The 18697-nt window shown below is 44.2% G+C and overlaps 1 protein-coding gene across 6 annotated transcripts in view; it reads right to left on the bottom strand.

The window, feature by feature from the left end:
- Positions 1 to 18697, bottom strand: part of HHAT (hedgehog acyltransferase) — a 335352-nt gene that overhangs the window by 120351 nt on the left and 196304 nt on the right. The gene's annotated exons all lie outside the window — the stretch shown is intronic.

Genomic DNA, 18697 nt, shown 5'->3' with positions numbered 1-18697 from the left:
AATCCCAGGATCATGACCTGAGTCAAAGGCAGACACTTAACTGACTGAGCCACCCAGGCACCCCACACAAGGGAAGAATGCAAGTGAGGCCTTAAAAGCAGAATGCAAGTGAGCAGTGGGATCCAATTTAACAATAATCATTTATTGCTGTTACGGATATCTTAATCTTTCCAAACTATTTCCTTTGACATTTTTATCCTGTAATAATGCCATTGGTTAAGCAAGATATGTATTATTCTGCTCACTTCAAAGAGAGGGAAATGAGGCCTACCTTCCCTACACCTTCCCTACAACTCCTCCAACTTACAGGGAACTCAGGTCCCAGACCACCAGACCCTTCAAGAGGATGGATGTCATCTGTTAAATGACCTTGGAGAACTACACTAGCACTATGGATTGCCACCCCTCCATTCTCACCTCTCCTCAAACTCTTCTCTATACGGTATCATGAGTCGGGGAGCCCTGCTTACCCTGGACTCCCCAGAGGATACAGACTCAAACCTGAACCCCGACATCAGCCTTCGCATACCATCGACAAAATGGCCTGTCAATGGCTCAATGCCAAATCTTCATTCTAAGAACCGGAGCCTACACTGAAAATTCAGACATTGTCTGACCCCTCCTCCTTACTCCCCACCCAACAGTAAAATAACAACAATAAAAATACCTAACTCAACTTTAAGTGTATTATGCATGTGATCCTCACAATAACATTCTGAGACAGGTCTTACTATTATCCCCGTTTAACAGATGAGCAAACTGAGGCCCAGAGAGATTAGACTTGCCTAACTGAGCTAATAAGTGCAGCCAAGAGTGAAACTCAGGAGCTGGGCTCCAGGGTCCATGCTCTTAACCACCTCATGGCACTTCTATCTACCATCGGAGAAACAGTGCCCAGGCACTGAATCTGGTGCTAAAATACAGAACATCTTCCCATTAGTGCATGTGTGGGGTCTCCAACATCCTGTTGCCTGATCGCCAGTGCACTGAGGAGAACAGAAGCCCTAGGAACCACATGAGCATCCAGCTGCTCCTGGGTCCCATCTCAACCTTCCCTACCAACCTGCCACACTAGCTCCACCGAGTCCCGTGGTTCCTACTCAAGGTCCTTCGCTTGGACCCTGATTCATCCATTTGTTCTTCATTCATCTCACTGTTCATTTATTCATTCAGCTTACAAATGATTATTAAAGAGTTACAATTTTCCAGGCCTGTAGACTCAACGGATACAGCCTTTCAAGCAACTCTGTTAGCCTGCATCCCTGTCATTGAGCCCCTCTTGTCTGCCACAGCATGACCGTCACACACACTACCATCAGTCCTGTGTTCAGAGCCACCCACTTGGCCTTGGTAATGGAGTCATGCCCCTTTCCTGGGTGTTTGTGGAAGCTTTTCTTTGCCTTGGTACCCAAGAGTGAGCAGTGAGGGTAAAGTGACATTTATGTTCAATAGATAGTGGGGGCTCCCAAGGAGGGTCCATTGCTTCTGGGGACAGTGAGTACAGGAGGTATAAAAGGAGAGTACAAATGTCCCATCAGAGTCTTCTCCAGAGCCCTTCTGGACTCTGCTTCCTGTAAACTCTTGTCACATAGTTGTTTATGCCCAGCCCCCATAAAATATGAATGGTTTCATACTTTGACTTTTTAAAGCCATTGGCACTTCCAAACCAATCTGCTGTACCCTCTACACACATCTGGGAACTACTACCTTTGTGGTATGACACGCCTGTTCAAATAGCCCAGGTTTGATACAGGCAGAAGAAAATGGCCCTTGAGTGGGGTTCTAGAGTTACTGGAGGACTCAGCCCAATTTACAGATTAAAGCTATTCAGGTCGAAATGGGAGCCGAGTTACCAGAGGCTTAAGAAGACATGAGATTCACGACTCAGTCGTTTTCCTTACAGTGCCCAACTCAATGTTAGTGCATAACGGCTGTCTGGTAAGTTTAGAGAACAGAAAGAGTAACACGATTATTGGAGTACTGCCAAATACAGGGTCCTTCGGGACCTGCCTTACTGAGCAGATAAAACCAATGTGCCCTCATCACAACCAGCCCAAGTGCCACATGGGGGCCAGGGATATATTTTCTTAATGGGATCACAATGAAATTTTCTATTAATACGATCAACAAGTCCAGCAATTTCCTTCCTCACAGAGAACAAATGCAAAATTTGAGGATCTACTCAAATTATGAATCAAAAAGTTCTTTTTTTTCTTATAATTTATCAAATTTACTTCTCTGTATTACATTCCAACCTGCCCTGCCATCTACTGACCACTGGAGTCACCTAGGACCATCTGAATCCCAAGGAGCCTTGGGGACTCCCTCCATTCAAGATATCATTATCTGTCATTTCCCTCCAGTGAAAAACCCTGAGCCACCTTGCCTCCACTCTCCCCACCCTCACCATCAAGATTCGTCATCAAGTTTTGTCTCTTCCACTTTCATGGTGTCTCTCAAATCATTTGATCCTGACCACTCCCACTCTCGTGGTGAAGGTTCAAGCCCTCCTCATTCACCGCTCAGATCCTTCCAACAACTCCTGTCTATCTCTATGGCTCCACGCCTGCCCCTACCAGCTGCCACACACTCCCCATGCTGATGTTATCAATTTAAAAACATGAATCTGATCCTGTTGATCTTGTGTTTAAAACCATACAGAAGCTCCTTGTTGCACGAGCAGGATTAAGTCCCAGCACCCGGGCCTGTCTGTCCCTCAAGGCCCTCCTCTCACCATAGTCCCCTGCATGGGCCTGATGCCTCTGCCCCAGTCACATGGGACCTCACTCATTCTAAACCCACACCCATCTTCCCACTCTGCACCTCTGCTCTGGCTGTTTCCTCTCCAAAGATGCTCTCTTCCCCCAACTGCCAGGCCTGCCATGGCAACATCACACACAAATCTTCAAGTTCAGCCCCTGTGTCACATTCCCTGGAATATTCCCTGGCTTCCCCAGGCCAAGCTGATGCTTCCTCTTCTGTATTTCCCTATTACTTTGTTCACAGCCCTCATACAGCCCTCAAACATACCACATTCCATAAGCTGTGGCCCTACTCTGTATCAGGGGCCATGTCCTTCCCATTGTTCTATCCCCACAGTGTAGGGTGCTGCCCAGCACAGCAGCCCTGAGAGAATGTTAGTGGACATGATCAGCTGAATTACTCAGTAACCCAGGCTGCTGAGGACCAGCACACTGCAAGCTAAGGTGAGACATCTGGACTCAATCTTAAGTAAAAAGAAGAAAAGAAGAGGAGCTTCAGTGAGAAAAGAGCACGCACTAAGCGTATGGTAAATGCCCTTCCTCATGCCTTTCAGCAAATATTTAAAGGAGCCTATTAAATGTCAGGTATTGAGCTAAGTGTTGGTGATATAATAATGAGTAAACCCAGACAGGATTCCTGCCTTAATGGAGCTTAAGACCCAGGAGGGAAGAAAAACAACCAAATCATTCCATGAACGAAAAACAAATAAACAACCTGTAATGAGGCCCCAAAGAGTTAGAACATACGGTTTAGAGAAAAATAATAGGAGGATCTGACTGAGAGATCAGAAGAGGCCCTTTGAGTTCTAAAAGGAAAGTTTATTAAGCAAGTGAGAGAGGGATAGTATTCTAAGCAGATGGAATAGCTATGCGTACACCCTGTGGCAGGAAAAGGAAAATGCACCTGCAAGGAAGGAAAGAGAACTCATGAGGCTGAAGGGCGCAGAGTGAGGGATGTAAAATCCTGGGTGAGGCTGGAGAGGTAAGAAAGAGAGGTAAGAAAGAGAAGAAGCCAGACCCGAGGGAGTCTCACAGGTCAACTCAAGAATTTTGTCTTCATTCTCAAAGCAGTGGAAGGTGCTGGAGTATTTTAAGCAAATGGTGCCACGATTTGGAACTGTGTCAAAAAATTCATTCTCAATACAATATGGAGAATGGTAGGGTGTGGGACTAAGTGGGTACTGACTAGATGGGAAACTATTTCAGTTGTCCAGATTAGAGAAGAGCATAGCAATGGCGATTTAGAGACAGTGTGCAAATTTGGAAGCTATGAGGTATGTAGAATCAAAACATGGTAATGGATGGATATGGGGGTACATGGGAGCTACAAGGGAGGTATCAGAGATGACACCTGTGGTCTGCTACATGTAGCAGGAGAGGTGATGGCACCACCTGTGAGATAACAACTCTTAAAGAGCTTAGTTCTCCTTGGGGGAAGACCATGAGTTGTCTTATTTTGGATGAACCAGGTGAGGGACCCACCTATAAGAAAACAACCAGGTAAAAGCTGGATTATGAATTGCTGGCACTGTATGCTTTGAACAACACCCTGGAACCTTTTCAGACCCTTCTAACTTTCCCTAAATAAAGATACCTGACAAGATCACCGACAGGAAGTCACACAGTCAAATGCACTAGGACTATATGCATTGCCAGCTATATTCATCCCAGTGGAGATGCCCAGAGCTTGAAAAGATCCCACCCAGGTCCAGGGGTAGGAGAATAGAGGAGATGGGCAATGCACACATTTCCTTCTCTGTCCTTTTATCAGGCCTGGTGTTTAAAGGCCACGGACAAGGAACAGACCTATCTTGGACCTGATAGATGGCCCACAGTTCATCTACACTCCAAAGACACAAAAGGAAGAAATGTCAACAGTGCGTTCTGGGACTAACAACCGGTTCAGCTGCATAGGATCAGTGGAAGGTGGATGGTATAAGTGCAGAAAAACAAGGTTAGGAAGAAAACTAACGTTGGGAAGGTGACCTGGGTGGGGTCCAATATGAAGGCCTCAGATTAGAATGCCTCGGACCCTCACCCAGTGGGCAGAAAGGAGCTTTCAGAGTTTCTCAGGAGATGAGCAGACTCTGATCCATGCTCTGAGAAGGTAAAAAGGTAGTGAAAGGATGGACTAAAAGGGCAAAAGAACACAGGGAATCATACAGAAGACAGAGAGAAGGCTACTGGAAGGGTCCCATGAAGAAATGAAGACAGTCTAACAATGAAAGTACAAAAGGTAGTAATTCATAAAATCTGAGTTTGGAAGTGTCAAGAGAGATTATCTGAACAACTCCTTCAGTTCTTCAGGTAAAGCATGCAGAACCATCCCACTCACACAGCTAACCCTTCCTGCCACCCCCTTCCCTGTCTTCCTCATTAGCCTACATTTATTAAACCTGATGAATTTCTTTTCCTCCAAAATACATCTGCTTTTTTAAAAGGGTAATCTGTCATTTCCTGACCATGGGCTCACTAAAAATGCCTGCCCTTTCTCAACAGGTCCCAGAGGCTTTGGGATAAGAAAATTAAAACCTTTGTTTAACTCGGATCATTACGGTGATGTAATGTAATTTACCCCACGACGCTTCCCTGCAAGCAATTGTGCCACATGAACCCACTCTGCTGGCCCAGCTCTGAGAGCTGCCCCTAAGCAATTTGCCAAAGTAGAACAAAACAACCAAATGAAAAATACACACACACACACACACACACACACACTATGTATATTTAATGTGATTTGGGATAACATTGATTCCTTTAAACAAAAACACTGAAGCAGCAAAAACACCTTCAGAATTTTATTAATTTCCTAAACCTAACAGTGACACAGCAAAACCAGGGAAAGAAACTAATGCATCTGCTGGACTGGAGAGGAATCAAGATGTGTTGTTCAAACACAATGACACCAGTGAGATAACCATGACTCTGTAATGACGGGTAACAGTTTAGCGACAGCAAGAAGTCCAGGCAAGTTGGAGAGACCAATCTCCACCCCTCACCTGTTTATTCTCTACCTGGAGGTGGGGAAAGGCTGGAAGATGGGTAAGCAGAATAATCAAGGTCCTTAAGGAAGCAAATATATCATTTCTGTCAGAAGAGACAATCTCATACCAATCTTAAAACAGTTTGAATTTCACCCTCCTTTGCCACCCAAAAAAGAATAGAGCTAGTGGCAGAGAAAGCAGCCTCCAAACACCTCTAAAAACAAGAGGATATCAAGAGAGAGGAGAAAGAGAGAGCCAGGGAGGAGAGAGATGAATTCACCAACTGGTCAGCATTTAGACACCGGAACTCAGTGGGGAACCACCAGAATAAACCCTGACGGGCTCCCTGCCAATCCAGAAGACATTCACCATGAGAGCCACGTGGCTGGCCTGGAACTTGGGGTGGACCTCAGGCTGAGTCACTCAGATCAGGATGCAGACAATTCCACCTCAGCTCCCCAAAGTTCCCTGTGGCGGGAGATACTCTTTTCTACGAGAGTCAACCTTCGTGCATAACATGTTTCCAGAGGGTACCTTCACTGATGCTGCACAAATACCAATTTGGGGGTGTCACCCTAAACCATCTTCATTGCTTCATCTTCATCTACTCTTGCAGCTCTTCATCCCTAGCCACGTATGCACTGCTATCCAGGGGCCCCTCTGCTTCTCCCACGTGGACTCAGTATTGTCAGTGACCAAAACTCTGGTCCTGGAGTTGAACTGCCTGAGTGCACGTCTGGCTGTTCAACTCTGGGCAGTTACTTAAACTCTCCGAGATTTCTTACTTTAGATGGAGTAATAATAGTACTTCCCAACTTCAAAAGGTTTAAGGCACACAGTCATATCTATAAAAACACTTAGTAAGTATCTGGAACATCGTAAGTACTCAATAAAGGTTGCCTCTTGTCATCTTTTCTGTGTATTTTTGTCAGTTGAGAGGAGTCAAGATTTCTTCAAAAGTCAGGAAAATAGTTTGTAGACTAGAGCATTAAGTGTTGGAATGGGCATAATTCAACTCATTTTCTCAAGAATACTGAGGTCCAAGGGGTGAAATAATTTGGCCAGTTTTTTAGACAGGAACAATCTTCTGGCTCCTTTGCTATTATTTTCATTAATAAACAGGTACAACATGATGTGTTCAAGCACAAAAATGGAAAGAAATTAAGATATTCACTTGTGGTCAGGTTCAATTGACTTATTCACAATAGTGTGTGAATATGTAAGTTGTGTCATTAAAGAAAGTACTGGAACATGTGTTATGATTTCAGATGGGATTGAAAAAAAAATCAGTGTTTTCTATGAAAATGAACAACTCAGATGAAGAAGTAATCCCATGTTTCCAAATCACTGTTCAATCCATATTATGTATCGCATAATTACAATTGCTTTCCAAGACTCTCACCACAATGCTCTCTAATGAGGCTTTACCATGCTTTACAACTTGTTCATTCATTTTTCATTCCCAACTCAAATCCCTGCTAAAGCAAAAACAAAAACAACAATAAAGAAAGAAGGCCAATTTCTATTGGCTCAATTGCTTAGATGAGTTCAAGAACATAAGAGTGACAAGATGCCAGGACTGAGCAGCCAAAGCCTCCAGTTTCACAAAGAAACTGACGCATACAAGGGGCAGAGGGAAGACTTGTTTCATACCATAAAACTGGTGGTTTCTCTAAATAACCTTTCTTCAAATACAAGAAGGGAATTCTTGAATTCTCCCCACTGTCTACTCTTCTGCATTGTGATTAATCCCAGTGCTGTGACACAAGCTCGCCAGGTTTGTGTCGCCAGCCCTGGCTTATTCAGAAGAGGCGATGAACAGGGTAGAGAGAGGGCTCTGGAGATGCAAGAGACCCAGATTCAAAACCTCAGGTGTGCCACTTACTGCCTGAGAAACCCCATCAAGTCTTCAACCTCAAAGAGCTTTAGTTTCCTTATTTAGAAAATAGCAATAACCCACACTCTCTATTGGATTCATCAAGAAATTTGGAGAGACAAAGTAAAGAGCCTAATATGGTACCCAAGGCACTGTAGGTTCTTAGTGGGTCATTACTGTGGTTTCGTTTGGAAATGTCTCTCAGGGTCATGTCTAATTTTTTTAATAGCAAGTTTATCTTTTGATTTAAAAATCAACACTCTGAAGAAAATATACACACATGCTATGTACATGCATGTGTATGTATATGGATGCATGTGTGTGTACATGTGTGACAGGAGAGAGAGGAAAAACATATAAATTACCTATTATCCTACCATAGAGAAAATCATGTCAGTATTTTGGTATGTTTTCTCCCAGTGTTCTTCCTAGGCAACATTGTAGATCTGTTTGCATGTTGGCTGCCTCGCTGTAGCTATGTGGATGCAATTATAATTCTGATAAATGCTACCTGGGAGAGAGGCTGTTTCAGAATATCTTTTGCGTCAGATTACAGGACTATTGCCTAAATTAGGAATAATGATCCCAGACAACATTCTTTCCTTTTAAGTATTGTCTAGATGTCATTGTGAAAAGCAGCAGCAAACCCTCCACCATCTTCCGTGTCATGAGCATGGCTAAGTAAGAGAGTAGTTCACTAGGTGAAGAGTCTCCTCAAGATTTTAGTGATAAATTGAGTCTTAAGCCTTATGAGAGTCCCACAGAGCAATCCAGTCTTTTCATACTACCTCATTATCAGATTTATAACTTTTATTCTACTTCAAACAACATTTTCAATGAAACATTGCAAGGTGTTATAGTTTGTAAGTCTTTGACTACCTGAAAATGTCCTTGTATTAAGAAGTTTTCTTCACTGGAAGAACTACATGCTCTTGTCCATGAGGATTTATTGTATGGAAAAGGGACAAAACTCAGAGGGTGAAAAAGGCTGGGAGGAACAAGAAAGGTACTGAGACTATTACTCTGCCTCCTTCCATGGCTTCTCTGCTTCTCGCTGACCCTCCTCACTTTTCCTTTCTCCCTCCACCAATCTACTTCTCTGCCTCTTCACAGTTTCTGCCTCTCTTGGGCAGTTATCCTGCACATCATAGGACCTGCCATGGCACAAATGATACTATAATCTCCACAACTTTGGTGCTTCAGTCTTCAGTGCCAACCACAACAGTTCACTCTTCCAAAATCCTTGAGGAAGGATCTTGTTGGCCCAGCTCATCTCTATTTGCCAGATCTGAAGTCACAGGTTACTTCCGAGAGATTTGCACTCTTGGTCCAATCAGGTTAGCTGGAGATGGCAAGGCACCTGGCTCAGGTGGGCTCGGGTGCCCACCTACTCCATGAGTCCATTCAGGTGAAGACGATTCTCTGAGGAGACGGTTTGACCACAACAGGCATTTTTAGAGAGCAGTTCTATTTTGACTTCAGACAGTGAAACAACTCCACTGGATATAAAATTCTAGAATGACCATCTTTTCTCTCAGTACCCAGTAGCCCATGTTTCACTATGTCTAGCATGAAGGGTTACCAAGCAGATGTCTGACATCTTTTTACTTCTTACCGGTAACCCTGTTTTCTTGCTTGCATCCCTGCATAGCTTCCTCCTTTGTTCAGTGATTTTAAAATTATGGCAGAATACACCTCCATATGGCTCCCTTTCTGGTATTTTATCTGTAATGTGGTTAATCCTTTAAGTCCAAAAAAGCCTTCTTTTATATTTTATTGTTTCCAATTGCTTCTGCTCTCATTGTTCTAGTTTCATTTTTCAGGAACCTCAACAATCTATGGTGATTCTTCACATTTATTATTTTCTCTCATCATACCATCTCTTGTTTTTTCTACAGTGTAGAAGGAGAACATCTCAACACTGCCTTCCACATATGAGTCATCATTCTAAAGTACCAATTCTGATCTCCAAAGTGGATCTTAATGATGTGATTGTACCCTCATTTTTCCTCAAAAACTCTTTCTTATTTCACCTAGCTCCATTCCCTTCCCTTCTTATCCTCTATTTATGTCATGGCACTCCTATTTCTTTTATGCCATATTTTCTTTATATCACACCGAGGAGAGTAAAAAAAATTTAAATATTTCTCCTGTTTCTTATAATAAATCACTTTATAGATCTGCTCTTCCTTTGAGACCTAGGGTGATGTGCCCTTTACTTTATATGTAATTTTTTCAGTGGCTACATACAACTTCTTTCTCTACAGAAATCCCTAGAAATCCCTAGATGAAGTAAAATGTATTCAGACTTAGCATCTATCAACAACTTGATATTTATCAATAAAGGGTTTACTGCTCTTAGCTGTCTTTTTTATACCACACTGCACGTTATAGTTCAGTGATGGAAATAATTCACATACGTGATGCACTATAATAGCAAATTATGGTACACAATGAATCCATTCTGATTAAAGCCTATGGAGAAAAGCAAAGAATATAAAATACATGTAACTGTTTAGGAAAAGTGTCAGGTAATATAAAAGATACTCTAATCACTACTTCTAATTATGAAGAAAAGAAAATCACTAAAAAATTTCAGAGCATCTAAAAAATGCATCTTTTTACCAAAAAAAAAAACCCAAAACCCACACCCAGAACCACAAAGTATCTCTCTATAAAATTAATAATGAAGGTGGACTTCAAATGACTGTAGTTTCCCTCAAAACTGTTCTTCAATTGAAAAAGGGAAACAGTTCGTGCCTTTCATTTTGTTCTCTGACTTCTTCAGCAACAGCCAAATCTCATCTGCAGGCAATACACACGGTGACAAAATGAGGTGCCAGCACCTAGTCCAATTCCAAGTTTCTGACAGGTGTTCTATGATGCAGTTCATCTTTCGGGGGGGGGGGGTGCAGTGGAACACAATTGTCTGTCAACTTCCCTGCCCGTCTGACACAACAAAGTGACAATTGTGCACATGTTGGCAGGGCCCCTTCTGTGGGCGCCTCCACATCCAGAAGCACCTCGCAGAGGAGGCAGTATGGACGGGCACCACTGACGGTCAGCCCCATGTCCCTCTCCTTCCTGCTGACTTACTTAGATACCATGGGGTGGCTCCATGGTGGTGCAGAAAGAAGGGTGCTTACGAATGGAGGAAGAGCACAGTAGTTGCACTGGGACAAAACATAACTATGGCTGGAGGACGCCGGTCTGCTTTCCTGGTGGGCACAGATCATGGGTTTGCAAACCGGCAAGGCAGACAGGAGGCACTATTTCCTCTCTGACCTATTCTGTGTGCCATGGTGAAGGAGACATCTCATGTGCTCTGACAACAGACTGAAGTCTAGTCCTGCTTTCCAGTGTTTATCGTGCTCCTCTTTTTCCGTGTTTTCTAGACATCACCGTGGGCACCTGGCTGAGGCTGTATCAGAGGCCACAGACAGACCCCATTTAAAACTTGAAGCCCTGTGGCCACCTTCTTCACATCCTCTTTTATATACAGCTCAAAATCAGGCACGGTGTTGTTTTAGAGCTGGGCTGCTCAACTGAGAGCAATTCTTATCCCTCCCCCCGCCCAGCCCAGTTTCCACTGTCTGGAGACATTTTTGGCTGTCACAACTGAGGGTACTACTGGCATTCAGTGAGAAGCGGGAGATGTCACTAAACACCTCCAGAACACGGGGCAGCGTTCCACAATGAATAAGGGTCTTGTTCAAGATGCCCAGTCCCGAGGCTGAGAAATCCGGTGTTATAGCAAGGGTCCAGCTCGAACAGTAGCCCACAGGGGAATGATTTGACAGGCGTCTTTGCTACTCTCATCACCTGTATTAGCACCATACCTGTTATCTGAATGCCACAGTTACACTTTCTGTTGATTACAATACACAAATCCTTAAAGCAGAAAGGACAGCTTTTGCTCTCTTCGAGGCACACGACACAGTGCAAGCACGATCTAACCATAAAAGGACAGATGCAGAAAAGCTCCCAGTCCACTAGCAGTAATGTGGTGCTGAACCCAGCGTGACCCGGCAGCCAAGCGTGAAAATCCGCAGACAGCTGTGTTCCCCGGTGGGAAACAGGGGTGGGTTGGAGGCATTTCGTCTGATCAGACAAACAGTGTTGAAGGGGCATCAGAAAGATGCTCTGAAACTCGTCCTCGTGATACCAGCAGTCACTGTGAACCACCAGGAAACAAGAGAAATCAGAGGCTCTGGGTTGGATGGGTGGGGGATGATGCTGGAATGCACTAAATTTACATAAATGTCCTCAGAGCATTCATATGGTTATTTGTAGAGGTCACAGCAGTGGCTTCAATGATTAGCTCACTAAAATCTCTCTAAGTTTTTACTTTTGGTAGGAAACACATATCCATTTAGTAGGGGGAAAAAGGAATTATATTTAGGTAATAGCTAGTTATTTTTCAAATCATACTTTTTTCATGGCGTTTTCCTGGACTTCCCAGGTTGAAATAATCTCTCCTATCTGGGCTCCCAAAACAAATTTTACTTCTGGTTTTTTAACTTCCATGTATCACTTGCCACATCGTATTAAGGTAATTCCATGCATACTGTATCTTTACTATGCTAATCCACATTTATTTGTCTTTGTATTACCAACACCCATCCTATGTTTTGAATATGTCAGTTGGTTCAAAAACTTTTTTTTTTTAATTCAAGTGTGGATGATATACACTGTTATATTAGTTTCAAGGTATAACAGTGATTCAGCAATTCTATACATTCTGCAGTGCTCACCACGGTATTTTCCCCAATTAAAAAGAAGAAAATGTTTCTTAAAGAAAACATTTCACCACTTTAAGGCAGCCCAGTCAGTCAGTGGCCAGCACTCTGATGGCTAAGGCCAGGGACAAGCAGTGGCTAGACCTGACAAGCATATGCTCCAAGTCCCTCTGGAGCACAGAGAGCCTGCGGCAGCTCTCTCTTAGGCTGCTGGCTGAGTAATTGCTAGGATCACACCCTGAGCACACCCAGGCTGCTCTTCCAAGCTCTGGAATTCAAAGTTGAGGGAGTCCTATTGGTTGCTATGCTTTTAGCACATTTGCACGTTTTCTGTTGTTATTTTGGTTTGGTCTGGAATATTGTTTACTTTGCTTTTTGGCTCTTGGAAACTCACCCATGGGTATGCTATCCACAAGGATTCTCCCCCACGGCAAAAAATTTCAACCAATGTGGGGACAGAGCGATCTGTACACCAAGCTGACTGGTCTCCCCTCTCCTATCATTCTCCCTCACCAACCACAGGGATTCCAGCCAATGTCCAGAGAATCATCAACTACAAAAGACAGATGATTTTTTATATATCTCTTACGTTTCTTCTACATCCTTGAAAACAGGGTCCTTTTTTTTTTCTACCTAACAAATCAGCAAAAAGGCATCACCCTGTTTCTCAGTCCCCTGCCCCCACAGAATTTGAGCACAGCAGGTCAAACCAACAGGATTGTATCCAGCTGTACACTACTTTGCAAGGTACACAGTTCTCCCACATAGATCATCTAACCCATACCTGTGACTTAGGCACTGCCTTCCCTTGGCAGACGGGGAATGGAGACTGACAGAGGACCCCTCACATAGCCAGGTAGCAGAGGTCCTGGCATCCGAGGCCAAGTCCTCTAGCCCAGAGCTCTGTGCACAGCAGCAGCCCTCCCAAGGGCTTGACTTCCAGTTCTGTCCCACAGAGGCCGCCATGCCCCTTCCGGGATCACCAGTGCAACTCGGCAACCTTACAAAAAGCAGGCAGCTCATCAGGAAGACTAATTAAGAAAATGTGGATGCAAAGTCAAACCCCTACTGAAGGGTAACATCCAGTGGTGCAGTCTACTGTTAGTTTTCCATGGAAAGCAAAGAGAGATCAGACAGTCCTCGTCAACAGCCGTGAAGTTAGACACAGGAGGTACAACTCTGCATGTGTTGGTATTAATGTGATCAGCAAATCTAAATCCTATATATCTGGGCTTTCTCTAGGAATTTTATTATTGCTTGTGTGCACGAGAAGTAGGAGATTTATGGGGTGGAGGGCTGCTTTATAAAAAGAGCATGCAAGTAAATAAATAAGTAAAATAAGCTACAACAAGACCCTATAAAAAATGCATGCATCTCCACTCTGTGTAGTGTGAGTAATGATCACTCCGTCCCCTCAGGTAACAAGTTAACTATGACAGGAGGGACAAATCCCCTCAGGGCACCAGGGCGGAGACACAGTATAAAGTCTAAAAAGAAAAGCCACGGGGCTCTGCATGCGCCATCAGAGAGCCAGGAAGGAGTCCGACGCCAGGCTGGGCCTATAGGCACCTGTTCAGCAGCCCTGAGAAGAGCGGCGAGGAGGGCATTCCACAAATCACAGCATATCTAGCTTAGTCCTGGGGCAGCCCGCAGGTGTGAGAAGGTGTTCTTCCATTCTGTGCCACAGCCTGACACTCCCAGTTCTCCCACTGGCTCTCTGGGGTTGCCCGGCAGCAGCGGTTCAGGAACCCGGCAGCATTCTTCATGGTGAAACCCCACCGAGCAGCCAGACATGTGAGCAGACAGTCTGTGCCGACACAGACTCATTGATGCTCCGCCCATTTTTAGCTCTCAGAGTCAGGGGCGATTTCTCAGAAGTTTAACAAATTTTAATGAAGCGAAATTACCAGCATCTTAATATTCTCATTTGAGAAAGCCAAGGACATCAACACCAGAGAAAATCCCTAAGCTTCATTTGATCTAATAGCTGGATTGGCAGGACTGCACAGTCCCTTTAAAGACCCCCAGCTGCTGGTACCCATGGTTCAGCTGGGTTCCGTTGCTCTCAAAACAACCCCATGGGGACACCTGAAACACACAGTGGGCAAGCTACGGCTCACCTGCCTGCCCAGCAAGATACATCAGCAACAGGACTGCGAGGCTTTTAGCAGGTGAGGCTCCGAGGCCACTGCAAACATATTTAAACAGGGCAAAGGCTATCTCCAGACATAAGCCAAAGGGCTGCCTCTAGTGAGACAGCTGTGCCAACCACACTTGCTTCTCCGGAGTTGACCATCACCCCAGAAGTATCTTCTGAAGCAAACAGCAAAACTACCTACCAGAGAGCCAAGCTTCTCTGTGTCATTTACTTCCATCTCACCTGATTAACTCTCCCTTTCGTGCTCAAGTTCAGGTGCCAGTGAACACTGGTAAGGCCAAGAAGTTAAGAATCACAGAGTGTGGGGCGACTGGGTGGCTCAGTGAGTTAAAGCCTCTGCCTTCCGCTCAGGTCATGATCCTAGGGTCCTGGGATCAAGCCCCTGCACTGGGCTCTCTTCTCAGCGGGGAGCCTGCTTCCTCCTCTCTCTGCCTGCCTCTCTGTCTACTTGTGATCTCGGTCTGTCAAATAAATAAATAAAATCTTTAAAAAATAAAAAAAGAATCACGGAGTGGGGTGGGGGGAGTAATGCCATTCAAGATATTTACCTTAAACAAAGTGCTATCCTAGATGTCATGGTAATCATCAAACACAAATTTTGAAGAGAAGTGGCCAAGGTACTCATAAATTGGAGGGAGAAAGACCCACGCAACTATATTCCAAAAAAACCAGGATGGAAAGAAGATAAAGAGTCCAGATTTGGCTCACAAATACAGTACAACTCCAAGTCCCATTATGTAATTATAAATATTATCTTTGGTATTGTGTCCCATTCTCCACATTCTCTGGTAGGACTCTTCCTTCCTTTCAAATTCCACAGTTAGAGAACACTTGAACTCTGGTGTTTCAGACCGGCTTGATCTTTCTCATTATGTCAGAATTTTGTTTGAATTATGTTTTTGTATTTTGTTTGAATTATGAATTTGTCAGAATTATGTCAGAATTATGTTTGCTTTCCTTCTCCAACTAGACCACAGAAAAATTAAGCAGTTGCTTCCTCTTCTGTCCCCTCATTGGTTTTTATATATTCTGTGTATAGTAAGAGCTCTGTGCATGATGCTGAATGAAACCGAGTATCTAGTATTTTAAACTTGGATATGGGCTCTCCAAAAGACCAGATCTTGGATTGCTCAACTGTTTACAGGAATCTGTCCACTTTCATCAAGTCACAGAATTCTGTCATTATATAGGATCCAAGTTAGAAGAGATCTTTCAAATCATAAGGTGTTTTACAGATGAGTGACTGATGCCTAGAAACTTCTGGTGACTCTCAGGGCCCTGGAGTAAAGGAAAAGGCCAGGACTAGACTCATGGTTGTCCGAAGTACCAGATCAGAGTAAAGATGTCTCTACATCTTTAAATGTAAGGAACTGTTGGGTCCCCCAAAATTGGGTATCCCAATAATGGGTCCGTGATTAAAGGAGCGAGACTGATACAAGGCGAAGGTCAAGCAAAGCTTTATTTAGCGCCAAGCATCAGGAATTAGACCACCGTCCAACAGACCGGCCAGGGTCGCCCCTTACAGAGGACGTCCCCTCCCTGCTTTCCAGACTAACTTTTATAGAGCAAAGGCCCAGTGGTTGGGCCTGGCCACACACAGGTGGCTAAATGAATTACAATTCACCCCACAGTAGCCATGGAAACTAGCCCATCACCTTGGTAGCTCGGTGCCCCCACTGATTGAATATCTCCACCTGGCCTTACCCACCCTTGTACTTGGACTTTGTTACCTGGGACTGGTTTCCGGGACTTGCCTCTAAGCAAGTTGGGGGGGGGGGGCCCAAGGTCAATCCAAGTTTTACAACAAAATGACAGTACAACCGGGGCGGGGCTGCTCTGGCTAAATAGGCCCTTACAGAACCACCCTCCAGCAGAGCAGAAGGAGACAATACAGATTTGCATCTCACTCCAACTGAATAATTTGCTTAGTAATCAGCTGCACATTCTCAGCTAAATGCTTTCTAATTCATGATTTTGCTTAAAAGTGATTAAAAGATTCAAAAATAATTATCTATTTCCACTTACAAAATGGATTTCACTGCAATAGACTCAATGTATTAATAAACACAAACGTCACTCTATGAAAAATATATTGTCGACAGATAAACTTTCAATTAGAAACAGATGCTGTGGGCTTTCAGATTCTAAAGTGTTTTTATTTTAAATGGCCTGGTCATGAGTGAAACCAGGCTGGCAGCAAACTGGTCTTCCTCTCTCCTCAGGATCCGTTTCAAAGGTCTGGCTTTCCCTTGGGATTTCACATTACTCCAGAGCACTGGGATTCACAGCCTGCCAGTCTGGAATGTGCTTCTCAATCTCTTCTCTCAGTAAAGATCGTTCCACCTCTGCGGCAAAGCAGTTTCCACACTGACTTAGGAGGAGGAACGGAAAGAGTGTTGGTTGTGGCTACTTCTCATCAGGTTCAAATTCAACAAATATGGACTGGGCACCTGTTAGACCCCAGAGAGGTACTACATGTGAGTTCTCCCTTCTTGTCCTTGAAGCAGACGGTGCTGTAGACAAATGGATGAGAAGTTGACAACAACAACAACAAAAGTCCTCCCTTGGGGAGCTAAGTAGTTTCCGTGCATTTTACATGCACTAACAGATTGCAGACGGCATCATAATTATCTCCCTTTTACAAAGGACAAAATCAAGGCTCAGACCTGGTATGAAAGAGAGTAGGAATTCAAACCCAGCTGGTCTAGTCCACAGCCTGTGCTTCTCACTGCGATCCAATTCCACCTCTCCGTAGCCTCCCGTGATAAGAGTCTTCTCTTCCACTGGGGTTCCTCCTCTTATTCAATGCTGGGGGATCATTTCCCCACAGTCCCTTTATCAACACGTCAAGGGTCCTCCACCTTTACAGGTTTACAGAACATTTTAAATCCAAATACAGTCTGGTCTATAACAACACATGTTAAAGTATCATAGTTCCTATGAAATGGGTAGACAGGAGAACAATGTCCATATAAAACAGAAATTATGTCAGTTTATATGTATTTTTTTTTCTCAGCCAAGTAAAAGCATCCAAACACAAAGTTCACAAACAGAGCTGACCGCATTCTTGCACCAGATACCTGTCCATCCCACCCCTTTCTCCCACTGGCCTAGTTGGGCCACATGCTCTCAGAAGCACTGAAATCGAATCAAATATTGAGAACCAAGGACATGGTTCTCTAAGACCCTGTGTAAAAGAACACAGAACGAGGACCCAGAGCCACCCATCTCGGTCATGGCTCAAGTTGTATAAAGCCTGCTAGTGCCTTCCCCCCACCTCCTTCTGCCCTTGTCTCCAGAACTCAGTGGCTGGGGCCCCTCCTTAGAGCCCTTTCTACCATAAAGGTAGCATATTTACTAGATCCTTACCAGAATATTCATTTCCTAGGAATGCAGCGTGACTCTCCAGTTGTGCTGCTATTTTTATTAGGGCTGTTATTATTTTTCTTCGTGCCCTGGACAGTGTTATGTAGGTTTTAAGTGATCTAGCCAACTCTATTTTTCCATAAATCCTGTGCATTTTGTGTGTGCAATTTTATATACCTGAGGATTTTCGAGTTTGCTGGCCTCGTTTAGTGGAAATACCTAAATAGATACCATAACCAAAAGAACAAAACTTTATCCCATGACCTTGTGATTCCTGAGGTCCCTCCTCAGCACTGAGTTGCCGTGAGCACAGAGCTACTTGCTACCTTGACCACGCCCATCTGCATAGCATGATAGAGTTTTTAGTTGCAATCAACAGAATCTACTCTAGCAAATTTAAGCAGAGAAGGAATTTCTTCAAAAGCATTAGGTCACAGAATATCTGGGTGGCCAGCGAATCGGATTGGGCTCAGAGAACACTGGTCCACCAGATGGCTCTGTGGATGCAACTGCCCGTGGTGCATGGGAACCCGGTCTAGCGGCGTCTAGAAGCTGCACATCTCTCTACGACCCTCGCCAGAAACACTTCACCAGGGTACCTCTTGTTTGTCTCTTGCGAATCAAAGCTGCCTCTCTGCTACATCAGAGTGTCAGGGCCCAGAATACATTCTGACCCTAGATGTAAGGGAGACCCAGAAAGTGACTTTTGACTTGTATTTTCAGAAGGTGGGCTTCAGAAGGTCAGAAATTCTCCAAAGCCAGAGGGCGCTCTAAAGGTACCGAACAGCCAGAGTATGGAGAAAATGTCCACA

The sequence above is a fragment of the Meles meles genome, chromosome 17 (genome assembly GCF_922984935.1).
Source record: "Meles meles chromosome 17, mMelMel3.1 paternal haplotype, whole genome shotgun sequence".
Taxonomy (NCBI): domain Eukaryota; kingdom Metazoa; phylum Chordata; class Mammalia; order Carnivora; family Mustelidae; genus Meles; species Meles meles.
This window is presented reverse-complemented; position numbering and strand designations above follow the sequence as displayed.